Here is a 15,988-nt window from a genome sequence, read left to right on the forward strand (position 1 = left end):
CTCTGCCAGGGCAAATTCCACTGTGGGGTCTAGCAGTAACCCCATGGTGACAGGACAGGGTGCAAGGGCCTCTTTGCCTGGTCAGTCCCTGTGCACAATGACACAGCAGTAGAAAAGATCCCAAATGCATTCAAGTAAGTGAAAGATGAGATAGGAATATATCTACATACGAAGGCAGTAATCAACCCTAGGAGTTGTAACCGGGGAAAAAGGAGGTATAATGGAAATAAGAAAAACAGAGAGAGACAAGTGTCTGCAGCACTCATGGAACCATGAAAACACAGCAAAGTGGGTTTGTGTTGAACTTTTATTCAAGAGGATAACCACAGGTGGATAAATTGATGCAGGTCTGATATTAAATGGCATAGAGGCCTGTATGGGAATGTAGGTGACAAAAAAAGATTGGCATATATTATGCTTTCAGCAGTACAGACAGACTGATAATAAAGTCTCTTTCTTGATAAAGGCACATTTGATTCACTGCTTTGTGGCATTGAGAGGATTAAAACTGGTTAACTGATTGATTTTAGAAAGTCACTGTAGGGGCATATCATTACCAGCTCATTATCCTGGGGTGTCTGCAAAGTTCTCCCATGGTAGATGTTGTGGGTGGTAAATAGTGAGTGTAAAAGTGGCCTGTCTCACTCTGCCCTTGGTATTAATGAGCCTAAATGCAAGATCATTCACTAGGGAAGAAAACTGAAGATCACATTTTTGAAATGCTGGACTGGGCCTGCAGAGAGGGTCTCCTGGGTGATGATTCATAGCAGCTCCATCAGCAGCTTCCTAGGCTAATCCATGGTCAGCAGAGCAAACCAGGTCCTCTGCTCCATCAGCAGAGGCATCACAGCTGGAGACATGATTTCTTCCCTCAGCATTTTGTGGGAGACCATCCATGGGGCACCCCTCGGGGAGCTCAGCTCAAGATTCAGCCACCCAAAGGCGGGTGTCTACCCATGGGTGGGGTGTGTAGGCAGCACTGAGGGTACCTGAGACATTCTGAAGCATCCTGCCTGACCTTGCTGATCCCTAAAGACCAGTCATTCCCCCTGGGCCACTCCTGCCAGCCACACATCTAGGTCCCCCTGAAGCCTCTCAAATGGCACCAATATCCATACTTAGATAACTGAGTCAAGCCATTCAATATGAGATGTCTGGATATCTAAATGCATTGCCATTATCTCAAACCAAAAACACTCACTGTGCACAGTCCCATCAAAAAAGGGTAGAAAGGATGTTGACGATGTTGGAGCAGTTCAGAAGACAGCTCCAGGGCAGAACAGAGGCTTACAAGCCTGCCCTGGAGGAAGAAACTGGAGCAAACTGTCCAATTCGCTGCTACTGAGAAAGAGTTGGGGAGCAGCCAGGTAACCACCCTGACCAAGTAGTGCTATAATCAGCCAAGGGGTAAAAAGTCATAAGATCTTACAGCTTTGAGCAGTCATCAGAACATGGGTTTCAGAATGAATATATTTCTCACCAGTTGTAATTATGCACTGAGCCAGCTCTCCTGGGCATACAGTAGATTCCTCAATTCCCAGTCATGATTTCAAGACTTCACGTGACAGTTTTACTCAGGCACATTATGTTTTGCTCAGCAGTTACTGGCAAGTTTCACTGAGCATAAAAGGATTACAATGAATTATTTTTTTAGTCCTTTTGCCTGGCATCCAACAAGATGGTCTTTCTTTGGACAGCAGGCTCAAGGGCTTGCCAGGAGCTAAGTCCCCCCTAGCTATGCCTGTTGGCACACACAACTAAAAAAAAAGGGGGGGAAAATCTTCAAGATAAAGTTTTAACACTGAAAACATCAATAAATAAATCCCTGATATTTTGTGTACAGCAAAACACTCTGATTTCATGTAAGTCCAGCAGAAAAAAAAATTAAAACAGGAGACAACTCTTACCAAGAGAGACCCACAGTACCTGCTCCACCACATATTGCCACGACTCCCTCTTGGGGGTTCAGTGACCTCTAGCATTATCAGTGAATGCTGAGACATAAACAATTCCTTTAAAGGATACAGCATTTTCCACACTCCCTTCCTTCTAAAACCCTTAAACAGATCGATTCTCTCCTTTCCCACACCAGCCCCCAGGGAAGAAGAGGGATTATTTTGTTTTATTAACAGATATGTTTCTGTGTTTCTGCAGCTGAATTACTACTGGTGTTTCCTTCCTAACAGAAACTGGGAAAGCTTCCACTATGTAAGCATCCTAGATCAATGACAGATGGATAGAACAAGGCATTATATGACCACTCTTTGCTTACACTGCATTGTGGAATTGCATCTCCTCTACCATTTTCTACGATAGCTGCCTTCCCTGTGACTGGTCCCATCTCTTCTTTATCTTTTTCTGTTATTTTTTAGTGTTAGTTTTGAGTTCCCATCTATTTGCTTTTCTCCAGTGCTGCCACATAAATTTCTCAGGACAAGAAAATTTGCATGCTCTTTCCACTGGAATCCTGCTCCCTCCGCACCTTGGCCATGAGGGGGACCCGCTGAGCACCAGACTTGCTCATCCACTTCCATTCTCATCTGCCACAACTGCCCCATATCCAGGGCCCAGTGCCTCAGCTCCCAGCCCATCAGGGATCCCAGCTCAAAAGCAGCTTTGGAAAGCAACATGTACCCCATGCATGACATATTCCTTCCCTGGCCACAGTCCTGACATCCCAGCTACATATATCCAATGATAACACCTAATGTCTCCAACTCTATGCAGTGACAACACAGGTACATGACAACCTGGGAATGAAGTGATTTCCTAAGGTCACAGTGCACAAAGGAGATGAGAGTGCTCCACAGCTACTATTCTGTCTATCATCTCTTCTCTGTGGTGCTCAGAGATGCTCTGCTGCAAAGTTAATGAGCACAGGCAGAGACCTCAGAGCAGCAAGGCTGCACAAGGTAAAGGAGAGATGGTGCAGATGATCCACACTGTTTGGACTTTGTATGCTGGTCTAATAAAGCCATAATCCTTCTTGGAAATGTCTGGGTGCTGCTTGAAGGGAGAACAAGACTTCACATGGGTTAGCAGACCCGACACACCCAAACTGGGGAGGAGTAAAAGAGACCAGAGCTCCTTTCCTTCTTCCTTCTGATTTTCCTGAAATTCAGGCACCCTGGTGCCTTTTTTTTTTCTGTTAAGATGGTCCGAGCTCCTTCCAATAGGTGCTCTGGCTCTAAGCAGAACACACACTTCCTCTGTCTTGTGCTGGCAGTTATCAAAACACTTTGCAAAGGAAATACTAGAGGTGGAAGGCAGGTAAATGCCACCCTGACACTCGATCCCATCACATCTTGGCTCCTTCACAGGCAACATAATTTTCAACTACTGAGGGAGAAGAAAAATGTTTCAGACCATGGTAATACACCAAAGAGAAGTCTCTGCTGACAGCTCTGCCTTTTCCAGCTTATGCAAGACCAGTCTCTCTCCTGTGTCTTCAAAGAGCACCACTGTTAGTTTGACTCTTCTGACTATGTTTTGATTCCTTTTCTGCAGTTCTTACCCTTATTTTCCTCAAACAAATAATGTACTGCAATACTGTATACAGGTGCATGCCAGGGCTCCTAGGACAGTGTCTGCCAGCAGGTTCTGGGGGAGGCTGTGGGACATGGTGATATGTGGGAGCAGGGCTAGGATCAGTACCATTGTTCCCAAGCAATTCCCCGTTATCACAGTTGTTGCTATTGGGAGATAATAAGTGAAGGAAAGCAAGAAACTGATAATAAAGCTAAAATATCTTGGGAGCCAAAGCTCAGGCAGTGCCCTTGTAGGGCTGAGCCATCAGAAAAGCAAAGAGCAAAGCATGGAGTTGCACACCTTTCACAACTCCTGGAGGTTAGACACAGACATGGGTCTACTGAGGATGAGGATCTCCTCCATCTCACCCTGCATGGTACCTGCTATGCTGCTGAACCCCAGCACAAGCACTTGTCACCCACTCTGAGCCTGCTTATATCTTGTATTTTCAAAGCCATTCACTTGGCACCAGGGTAGAAGAAAGGCTCTGCTCATGCCCCACATGTCCCATTGCGCTGCTTCTACAAAATTTCTCTCAATACCCTGTAAATAATCTATAGCAATAACCTTAAAAGCAGCCCATGCTGGTTTCACATGGAAGCACTAATAAAATTGGAAGATGCTAGGAATTGTGAGGAACATATACCCACAACTGCTTCATTTTTCAAGTCAGTCTAACTGATTGCAGCCACAAGTCATGCAACATTTTGTTAAATAAGGAAGACAGATGTATTGAGCTTGCCTGGCAAGCCCAGAAAGAGTAAGTATGGCCCTTTCAGGGGGGATAAGCTGGCCCTGCTCCCATTCAGTGTGGAGTGAGGTGAACAGCTATCATCTGCTCTGATGTGGCCAAACAGAAATAGAGCAAAACCAGACATATTCAGCAGTTGGGCATTTATACAAGTATCTGACGATGTAAAGAGTAACCACCACCCTGCTCTCAAACCAGAAAAAGCATTTGGCTGCCTGCCATGGCTGTGGTCCAGGCCTGGAGGGGCACAGTGCAGCCACTGATACCTCCCTCCACAGCTCTTACTCATCCTCCAGAGCCAGCTGGGGCTTTTGATGCTAACTTTGTGGGGTGAGCCCAGACTCCAGTGGGTGATGTGCAGTCCCCCTGCAAGCTACAGCTTCAAGGTCAAGGTGAGAGCCGTGAACATTGTTAACTTCCAGAGGCAGTGAGGTGAGATGTGGGCATCTCCAGAAAATGCTTCAAAGCACCATTCCTTTGGCTATTAACTACTCTGAGCCAGGTAAATTTAGGGCAGGGACTAAGAGCGGCCCCGTGCACTGCTGAGGCAGGAGGAGGCACATCCCCACTGTGTCAGGTGCACAGCAATGCTGTGCTTACACCACATAGCCTGTGTGTGCACACAACAAAACCCATGTCAGCAGCAGCAGGTGGGCTGCAAACCTCTGAGTTCCTTCTGAAGTGCCAGGCAATGGCATGTCTCATGGGCTGGGAATTCTGTACCCTGGTGCAGAAGCAGCAGCTGGCCCCTCAAAGACTCTGGCCCAGCTGTCCAGTTGGCAGAGCTGAGTAGCAACCTCTCAATCTGAGAGCCTGATCCTTTATCTCCTGTCACTGCCCAGGCTGCAGCAACAGAATCCTCAGGGGTAACAAGTAGCACAGAGGAGGGCAGCCTTCAAAACTGGTCAGGCACAGCCAAACCACCCAACAACAGCAGTCAGCAGTGGTGTTTACTCCCAGGTGATCAGGACCTGGCAGGGAGGACAGTCACGCAAAAGGAAGTACTACTGAGCTGGGCAGCCCTCTCCATCCCTCTTTTGAGCTTCTCCTGGATCTGATCCAGGCTCTGTGTCAGGTTCAGCACTGGGCAACAGCCACCCTTGGTACCATCAGTGACATGTCCTGGTGGTAAACACAGGATTTCTCAGACATGCACCACTGTCATGTTTTCATCCTCCCTCAGTGCCTGACACTGACTGAAGCAGTAGCCCATTTCCATGTACATCTGTGTTTCAAACTGTGTAGTGCCAGAAATGAAAGTCCTGATGGCTGCACCCCTGGGGGTCTACTCCTGACTCCAAAAGGTGACACACTTTAGATGCTCAGTGTCTGAGAGGTGCTCATCTACTGAGGTGATAGAAAACGGTGACTTCTGTCACAAAATTGGACAAACATTTCCCTGCTCCTTGCTATCTCCTTTTCACAGGCTTCCAGAAGTCACATTTTATGAGCATATTTTCAGATAGCTTCTTCTCATTGTTTGCTCAAGCCAGCTTAATTTCTTGTAACATTGTACAACCAGTTAGGGTTGATTTACATTTAGCATTGTAAGAAAAAACTACTCCTGACAGACTGAGTTTAGCAAGAGGAAAAGCATGATGAAGTTGGGATTTTTGTTGGGTTTTTTGTACCTAAAGCCTATTTAGCCTCTAGGTAGTGAGATAGAAAAAAAAAAGTTTCTAATACAGAAAAGCTCTCTGGTCTCTATTAAGCATTAAATGGCTGATTTATTCACTAGAGGGAGGGGTAAGGGTTTTTCACTTGCAATCCTTTCCAGATGATTATTATTCTACTTAAAATGCCTTCAAAAATCAGCTTTTGGTTCTAATCCATGTTAAACAAGAGCTTGGGGAAAACTTTGTCTGGTGAGCTAACAGAAGCTTCATTTCAAACTCAAATAACCTCTTCGTGGGAAGCTCTTCTGGAAACAGTATAAAAACAAACATTGAGGGGGAAAAACAAAAGGGAAGAAGAAATCATATCCTACTTCTTCCCCCAACTGACCTCTGCTATTGATACCCTCCATGTTGTGAAGAGTCCTTTTTGTGATCCCCCTTAGCTCAGATCATGTGCAAATCCCAAGCCTATGTGCATTTATTAGCAAGCTCAGGTATCTAAAGATTAAAAGACTTATTTATAACACGAAAATTAAATACATTGAGACTGCAAGAAAGCAACAACTTTCTTACAAATGACTATACCAACAGTCAAAACTAGTAGGAATAAGCCATCATACAACTGTTTTAAAAGACCAGACTTTTCCTTTTGTTTTCCTGTTTTTTAAATGGAACAAGAGGAAAAGCAGTAGAAATCTTCAGTAAGATGCCTGTCAATGCCAGCTTGTGTTTGTAACACAATTTAGGTTCCTATGATGTTGTTTCAGTGTGACTAATAGTATTTAAAATAAAGTCTGTGCAATAGCCACATCTGAAATTCATACAGAAATCTGAGTATTACCAAAATAGCCAAAGAAAGCTAAGTAACAAACCAAAACCCTGAGAATATCTCATGTCTCAGCAGGTGATATAAAAGTAGTTCTTTAGAAGAAGTTATTGAATCCAACTTTAAAAAGGTCTTTGTTCCCCTCATGTCTTGAACAACATTTTAAGGATCATCTATAAAGCAGCACACTCTAAAAGTCAGTGGATAATTCTTGTAGCTAATAAAACCAAGGCAACTTTGGTACAATATTAAAGCAGTCACTGTTAATGGATTACAGGATTTGTAAACTGTCCTGCTGCAAAGGCATCCAAAGCACTGCAGGAATGTGGCAGTGTTCCCCAGCATGGGCCTGCGGGTTTCAGTCCAGGATTTCCCCATCTCACTAGGTGGTAGATCATTCAGATTATGACCTCAGATTGGTTTGCTCTTTCTTTTTGCTAGAAACACTGCAAAAAGCAGGCCAGAGACAGTGGCTGAGGCTGTAAGTGTCTCTCTTTGACTAAGTGTCCAGCTCCCTTGCTGGGGTAGGGCACTCCATGCCAGTCACACCACAGAGTAACCCAAGGATGAGAAAGTTCCTCTGAGGTGGATAGAGAAGGCATCACCACTCATACACATAGGGATGGCCACAGGAGCACAGGAGGATCTGATGCTTGGCACATTTTGCCTATAATTTGGACAGCATGGTCTAGCATTGTGTGCATCCCCAAGGCACCAGTGTTGGGATGTGGACATTTCTCAGATGACTGAGTGACCAGGAGCTGTAGAACTGTGTCTTCAGCAGGCACAGCAGGACCAACTTTGCTGGGTACTGCATTCACGTACAAGGGGCACGTACCTGAAAGAAAGAAAGATAAATTCAGTCATAGAACACGAATGAAGAATAAAAACTAATCTTCTCGCCCCAAGGCAGAGACCCAGTTCTGTGGTTCTCGCTGTATGTTTCCCATAGACCCCAAGAATCTCCATGCTATTTCAATAGATCTTCAAAAATCAACAAAACCTATTGCCACAACAGCTGAGGCTCACATCTCTAAGATAAGCATCCTTTGGGGACCCATCACCTCAAAACCTGCATGAAGGTCTGCTGCATCCAACCCAACAGCTTCTGAATTGCTGCCAACTGTTGAGCAGTCTCTTTCCAAGCACTGACTCAGCTGAAGGCAGCACTGCATTAGACTGCCTTATGGGCAGGGAAATACACCACCATCAGCACAAAGGGAGTCCACGCACAAGGTTTTATAGCACACAATTTATTATTTCCATCCTCATTACACCAAGGTGTCAAGCGAGATCCTGAAGTTAAAACGGCAGCAGTTAGCATGCTAATGGCTATGCTCATTTTCAGCCCCGCACCCAACTCCACAGCACACAAACCACTCAGACTGGGAAAAAAAATGCAGCCTGCTGCTCCAGTGTTAGCACTTTGCAATTAAATCCTCACCTTGCCATCTCTCGCTTAGAGCAGTGTTGCCAGAAATAGTGCAGCCAGGCCTGGCTTCCCACTTTTCTCACATCTTTACTCTTCCAGCAGGCTGCGACCACTTGGTGTGTCAGTGCCAGCAGTTCATAAACCCTTGCTCTATGGGGAGCCATATCCTAATAGCACAAACCCACACTGACAATGCTCTGTTATACACAGGCTTTGAAAGCTTTGTGGTTAAATCCATTAACCATGTGCATTTAGAAGAGATGCAATTACTCTGCCTGTAACTACAACTCAGTGAGCCATCAGGCAGAAAGAAACACTGTGGACATTCACCAACAATCACCATTCCAGGCCTCCCATAAGAAAAAATGTACTGTCTCATCTGTACCTTGGGCAGCACATTGCCAGCAAAGAAAAGTGAAGGCAGCTTCTTCCATGACCTTTGTTACTGCAGTTTTAAAGGGGGAAAAAAACCACATAAAACTTTTAATTAAGCAAGCCTATACTTACTTCAAAACCAAACCCTACCCACATTAGCAGGAGATTTAGCATTAAGTTCTTCTGGGGATGAGGGAAGCATTTGTACCAGCCAACAAAGCATCTCTGCACTCTCTGCTTTGCCATTTACAGAGTTGAGGTAACCACATCCACCCTGAGAGGGGCAGGGAATATTCATTAACTGATGGTTATGCAATGCTTTCAAAGGAAAGTCATGTGTTTACAGTTTCCTTTTGTCATAATTAGTGTCACATACTACAGAAACATCTCCAGCACTTTAATACCCAATTTGTGTAAGGGGCATTTCAAAAAGCTCAGCAAAAAAAAATTCCTTGTTATTAAACTATTCCCACATAAATATGCTTGGCTCCTACAGGTGCCCTGACATGTCTCAGAGGAAGCAGGTAGTAGGCAAAAGTTTGACTTGCTCATGACTCAGTGATATTAAATCAACTCACTTTAACTAACTGTCTCTGACTCAGAGAGCACTATTTATCACACTGCTAAAAAAAATTAAGAAACTAAAAGAATATCTTCTGCCTTCACTGAAAGCAAGCCTGGTTCAGGTGGCTATCTGAGCACAGGAGGGGAGGAAATACAAATTTATTGGTGTCCTCTGTGCTAAAAATTCCAATATATTTTTCAGGACTGATCAACGGAGGTGCCAAAGTTGTGCTGTTTATTGTGAGACCTGAGCTGTAACTTCACTGCAATGTGTCACTGGCCCCAGGGCAAGGCACTGGTCCGTCTTGGGCTCAAGGCTCCTGAGCAGATATGACAATGAGCTTCCATATGGCCTGTTAATGAAGGTCACTAAAAGTTCTCAGCAGAAATATCTTTTGATATCTCCTGGACAAAACCATGTTTCTGTTTGATCACTGTCAGATGTCATTTGAGTACTAATCCTTAGAAATACCTGAGGCACTTGACCTTCTTATGGGAACTTCTCCCCATGTTTTGCAAACACAGACTTGACTGCAAGCACTGCTGAAGTGTTGCTGACATTTCATGCCATCCTGGAACTGACTAAACAGGGACAAAAGTTCTAGAGGAAGAAAAGGAAGGATTTTTGCAGAGATGATGTCCAGGTGGTATTGTACAGGTATTAACCAAGGGCATAAAGAGTTATTTAAGGTCATGATGGGGACCAAAGTAATAAACAGTTCAGACCTACAGAAAAGCAGATTAATGGTAGAAGAAAAACACATGTGAAAATAAAGGCAAGGAGTACATAATGTGACAGGTCCTATCATTTTGTTTGAAAATATTTTTTATGCAGAGCATTTCTGTCCCTATACAGTACTCCCCAGAGATACTCAAAACTGGACAAGACCCTGAGCTTGCCCTGCATTGAGCAGAGAGTTGTCCAGAGAACCTTTCAGGTGGGACACCTCTAGGACATCTCAAATGGTTCTGTTTTTCCATGTGGAGATTCAGTTGAGCCACAGTTTGCCGGAGTCTCTGCTCCTCCGTGAGCTGGAGAAGCAAAAATCTTCCTTGCCAGCAGTACTGATTTGCCAATCACCTCTGTTCCCAGTCAAGTTACTTCATGTTTTCAGATTTGCAGTCACTGAGTTTACAAGAGCCAAACCCTTGGATCTGTGACCCACAGTTCTGGGAGTTCACAGAGAAATCCTGTCTTTCCTCCTTCCCCTTTTGTAACTTTCCAGCAGCATGAAGGTGAAGGCAATGCCAGTCTTTGGGCTCCGATACCTCAGGTCTGCCTTCTGGAAAAGCACAGCTTGACATTTTTAGGTACATGCTGGAAGGTACATTGCACGTTAGCTACCTGCTGTGGAGGTCAACTTTTTTATAAAATAAATACTTTTCAAATCTTCCTTGACACTAATGCCTTCAGGTGTGAAATACCAAAAATTGTACAAGTTCTTTCAATTAGAAGAATGCAAAGGCTTCCTCTGGAGGTAAAACCCCATGATTTTGCGCATTAAAGCCAGGGTAGATAAAAGGAAGGTCTCTTCACAAGCAATCTGATCCTGTTCACCCCACCCTTTGCAGATAAAACTCCAGGAAATCCTGTCCTGCCTCTCCCTCAGTTCACCCAGCTCGGGTCCCCCCTTCACTCCATCCAGGAGACGGCTACGCTCTATCACAGCCCAGCTTCAGAGATCTTCCTTACAAACCTACTTCATCTCTGCAGCTGGTTAGGTGACACAGGTTTGCTACCACCAGGATAGGTCCTGCAAATCCTGAAGGCACCAGAAAGTATCCCCTTACAGCCACTGAGTGAGTTATTTCATGGCCTGGGCCATAACACCCAACCTTACCCAACTGCATGCACTTAGGTCATCTGTGAGGCATGGACACAGCTCAGGCCTGATGTGGGCTAAGGGCAGAGGGACAGCCAGGGAGCAACCGTGCCAGCTTCCATAACTCAGGTAGGTGTATGCCTGAATACCAGGTCAGTTTTATTACTTGCTGGTAAGGCATTAACCTCAGCTGTTTTCTTCCTTCCTGCAAGTTAAACCAGTTTGAGTGCATCTATATTTGGTGGTCTTTATCAGGCTTCCCTGCACAACCAGGGCTTGGCCCTGACTCTTCAGAGCTGAGTATTTATTTAATAACAGGAGTCCCAGTTTGGTGGTGATAAAGGGTGCAGAGATGGAGGCCACCCAACCTAACAGGGTCTCAAGTCACAGTAGTTGACATTTGCCCATGATCCTCTATGACCCCTCTTGCAGGGCTCCAGGCTACCAGGCTGGAACAGAAAACAGAGGTGGAGGTGTCAGAGAAGAGATGTCCCTGGCCAGAGACATCTACAATAGCTCAGATTTGCAAAGGTGACCAACAACAATGTCAGACATCACTGCTGCCTTTTGCTCCCTGGACAAAACATCACCAGACTGCAGCATCTCTGCGCTGGGCAGGCAGCCAGGGAAGTGTCCCTGTAGCCCCTTGCCCTCTTCCAAGTGGGAACAGGGCAAGAGTCACAGGACAATTGAATGTTGTCCAGGCAGCACAGCAGTTTCTGCCATACAAAGCCAAGCCTGGTGTCACCTGCCTGCTTCCTTACACCATGCCTGATGTCACCCCAGGCTTGTGCAGGTCTGCTGAGGCCCAGGCCCAGCAGCTCTGCAGCATCTGTAACTGTTGAACTCTGGGACATAGTGCCTTAGTTAAAATCCCACAGCCTGCTGAACACTGGGGATGTTGGCCTGTCCGAGGTCAGCCAGTCTTCAGAGACTTCAACCCTGCCCACTGAGGATGAGAAATAGTTTTCACAAAACTGGAACAAGAACAAAGTTTCTGCTGGAATGGGAGGTTCATCTCTTGCTGATTAGCTTCACACACCCACAGGATCTCTGCAGATCTTTCTGCTTCCCTACACCCTCATGTTTACGCAACAGAGTTAGAAACAACCATCTCTAAAAGCCACCCACAAAGTCCTACTGTGAGTATCAGGACAAAGAGAGGAGATTTACATGGCTTGGGAGCTTCAGCAGGAAGCCCAGCAGGGCTCTGCAGGAGGGCATCCCGCTTGGGATGGGGCAGAAGTGCAGGGTCCACAGGGCATTCCTGTTTGGAGACACAGTGGGGTTGGGAGTCACAGTGGGAAAGGCCAGGGGAAGCCAGGATTGAAACAAGAAAGCTGAAACAAACTCAGAGGGGCTAAGTGGGGCCAAGGGAGACAGTTATGCTACTGATAAGGCAAGTATACCACGCAGAGAGCTTGAGTCATCCCCACTTTGGTACTGCATCCATACTGTGGTCAGTGACTAGAATCTGCAGTTTGAGATTTAAGTTACTGATGAGAACACAGCACTACCAGGTGGACACCAGGTCATCTGCATGGTATTCTACCTTACCTGCCAGAGTTTCCCTGCCCTGCTGCAGATGACAATGGGATTTTGGCCTTTTTTCGTTGTCTGGACATAGTTTGAGCCTCACACAGGGACTCAAAAGAAAGGGCTTGTCTTATAAGCACACAAGATGCTCATAGAGGACATACCATCATACTCCAGCTGTCTGACAGCTGCCTCTCCTGGGTGTGGGGATGCTCAGGCAGAAGCCAGCTGCAGCTGCCACTGGCAGAACCACTTCCATGGCCTGAGTCCTCTGTGCTCCCAGAGGAAAATCTGCAGAAAGACAGCATGATGGGAGATATGAAATGCAACTCTTTGCTGGGACAGATCTTTATTCCTGTGTTTTTGAACAAAGCAGAGCCCTTCCATTAAAATGTGGGAAGCTGAGAGAAAAAAAGTGTTTACTGGCAATGTAGTAAAATTCAACATATCTTGAAAGGACACTCCTAAAAAACATGCTTTTATATTTAAATATCTGTTCTCAGCAGCTTTTTGCAAATTAGATGAGTCAAAGCCCTGGGCCAAAGCACAGCTCCACTAATAACACAGAGGTAACCTCTGTCCCTCCTCTAGCTGTGTTTTCTCCACTTTGTCCTGGTCCCATCCTGCTGTAGGATGGCTCTGTAGCAAGCGAACTGGTGTTCCCTGCTGTGAAGCACCCATCTTTCCACCTCATCTCAGCTGGTGAAAGGTACATTCAGCACAAGGCAGCATCTTGAGCAGCAACAGAGAAGAAGCAGGAACATTAACTCCCGACCATCACCTTCCAACTCAGCCTCTTGGACCTTTCCCCTCTGTGTCTCACTGGGCTCTCTCTTGCAGTTACTTTTCTCTGGACAGCATTTGACAGCATAGCCAATTTCCACCTCCTGCTCCCCCTTTGGCTCCCCAAGGAGACAGCTCTGGATCTGTGTTCTCTTCTCAAGCCCAGCTTTTTCTATACGCTGCATTTTACAGCACATCAGGTCAGGATGGGGCTCAGACCTCATAGGACATGAGGTCTCTGCATCAAAGCAAACACCTGAAAAACCATAAACATTAGAAATAAATTTTTCAGGAGGTTTTGAGTCAGAACTGTAGAAAAACCCAAGTGAAGATAATATCTGGGAAAAGGTTTGGAAAACCAAATGATGGAGGCTGGCTCTGCAATGTTCACATTGCCTTTGCCAGACACAAGTTAATGCTAGAAAGGCAGATTAATATATAAACCTGTTTACTGAAGGGTAACACCATGCCAGCAGTTCGCAGTGGGGAAGATGAAGGTTATCCTGCTTGCTCCATGGAAGCCAAATCTTACTATATTTTTTTTGGAGTGTGGCAAAAGCTGTTTAAGCTACTTTGAAATCTAAACAAACTTCTGATGGACATTCACTGCTTCTAACAAATCCACAGTACCAAGATCACTAGGCTCTCTCCAGATGTGCCAGGGCGTGCTCACAGTGCAGGAGTGGCCAGGTCCTGGCAGTGGCCGGCCAGCATCTGTGCCACTGTGGAAGACAGCCAAGAAGATGCAGCATCTCCCCATGCCACATCCCAGGGAAGCAGATACCCTGTGAGGGGATCTTGGGATGCCTGGGAAGCACATGAGAAGTCACTCTTTTAGTCAGCAAGCAAGAGGGAGAGATGCATTTTGATATTATGTATTTTAACTTTGACTTTTAATCCTTTTTGTGGTTAATAAAGGTGACCACAAAAACCCCTGGTAGAACTATTATGCCAGGGATCCTACCTCTCTCTGTTGAAGCCTTAATGAAAATACACCAAGTATTAGGAAAGAAAACAAAACCTAAACACATGCTATGATACTGTTACAAGACCAGCTTCTTCAGTGAACTACCTACAAATAGCCTAGAAAATTTCTGGTGGGAACAAAAACCTGAAAAAAGAGCTTGTCCTCTGTTCTGATTTGGTTACTGTATCACATGGAGCCCGTTATTTTACCCAGCAAGAAAACGCTTCACGTGTTTGGCTCTCTGCAGCTGCCCATCATGCCTCGCCGAGGTGAACAGCAATACAGCCCAACACACATCCCTCCCAAATGCTGGTGCTGGGACCCTCTTGGGGTGTTGCCCCTCCCAGGGGAACCTATCTGTGGGGCACAGGATGTGTTGGTGTCTGTCTTCCATCCTCCCTGCCCCTTCCTTGCACTAATGCTGCTGAGTGCAAGGGCTGGGCTGGGCTGGTCCTTGCACTGGCTGTAGCAGTGAAGCGTTGCTTCAGGGGCTGGAGCCAGAGAGCTAGACCTGAGGAAGCAAAAAGCTCTGGCTCTGCATCAGAGGGGAACAATTCCCTGGTTTCAGTAGAGAAAAAGCCTGGACTATGGGGTGTCACTTTGAGTTTGAGATAAGGGATAGGATAGGGCCTCTGTGACCATCCCACAGCAACCACGGGCTGGGGACAAAGCAGTGAACAAACAACTTCACTGGAACTGGCTGCAGTTTTTCACATGCCCTGTCCCTTCACAGATGAAAGATTGTCAGGAGAGAAAAGTGTGATCAGAGCTAGTGGCTTGAATGAATAATGATGATCTTAAAATAATCTCACATTCCTCAAATAAATGTGATGGTTTGGACAAGACTTGGGTGTTAATATGTACAAGTATAAAGATATGTGCATATGCATGCATGCATTTATATCTCCGTAATTGAGTCTTTTATAAGAAGGCGTGATTGCCAGGTTTGAAGAGTGCTGTCTAACAGAGGTAGGCATCCTTTCGCACAGAGCATACATCCTTTTCTTTCCCGAAGCAATGGCTGAGGGTGCCAGCACAGCTGGAGTCAGGAGAGGCCACCCACAATGTAACTCCAGCATCATCATCCAGAAGAGCTCCTGGGCTCTCACAGGATTCAGAAGCCAAAAGCCAGCAATGCTGGCTCTATCAAGACTGTGCTTTGGATGCAAAGGCTTCTGGCTCATTGCTGGCTTGGCTGGGTGCCATCCAAAATTGATCCACATGCTGTACTTGGCACTTGCACTACACACTTCCAACCCTTGCTCTGGAAGATCAGCCAAGATATTACCCAATGGCCCTGCTAGTTAAAAGCCACCAGTCCATCATAAAGAGGAATCTGATAGCTGATTTTCATTGATTTTCCTGAGGAGTCATGTATTTATCAGGCCTTTAGCTTTTGGAAGATCTTCTCTTTAATTTTCAGCAGTCCTTTAGAAGCAGAAAAATATCACTGAATGACCTCAGAGTCCTTTGGTGTCACTGCTAAACCACAGCAGCATTTGAGGTCACTGTCAAACACTTTCCTGGCTTCAGCAGTGATCTGCTTCAAAACACAAGGCGTTTGGCTCGTTTTGACAGCTGGTTTATGGAGCCAAGTGAATTCACTTCCAAGTGAATCTGAGGGACTGTCCTGGAATGAACTGTTTCCATGGGGGCAGCCAGGAAACTTTCCAGGAGGCTCCAGTCCTTCAGAGACAGCCTGTAGGGATGGAGGAGGAGGAGAAATTTGATCACTTCTTGTTGTGAACAATTTTTGTCTCTGATGCTTGCAGAGCCTGTCCCCTTGG

This window comes from Pithys albifrons, chromosome 2 (genome assembly GCF_047495875.1).
Source record: "Pithys albifrons albifrons isolate INPA30051 chromosome 2, PitAlb_v1, whole genome shotgun sequence".
Lineage (NCBI taxonomy): Eukaryota > Metazoa > Chordata > Aves > Passeriformes > Thamnophilidae > Pithys > Pithys albifrons.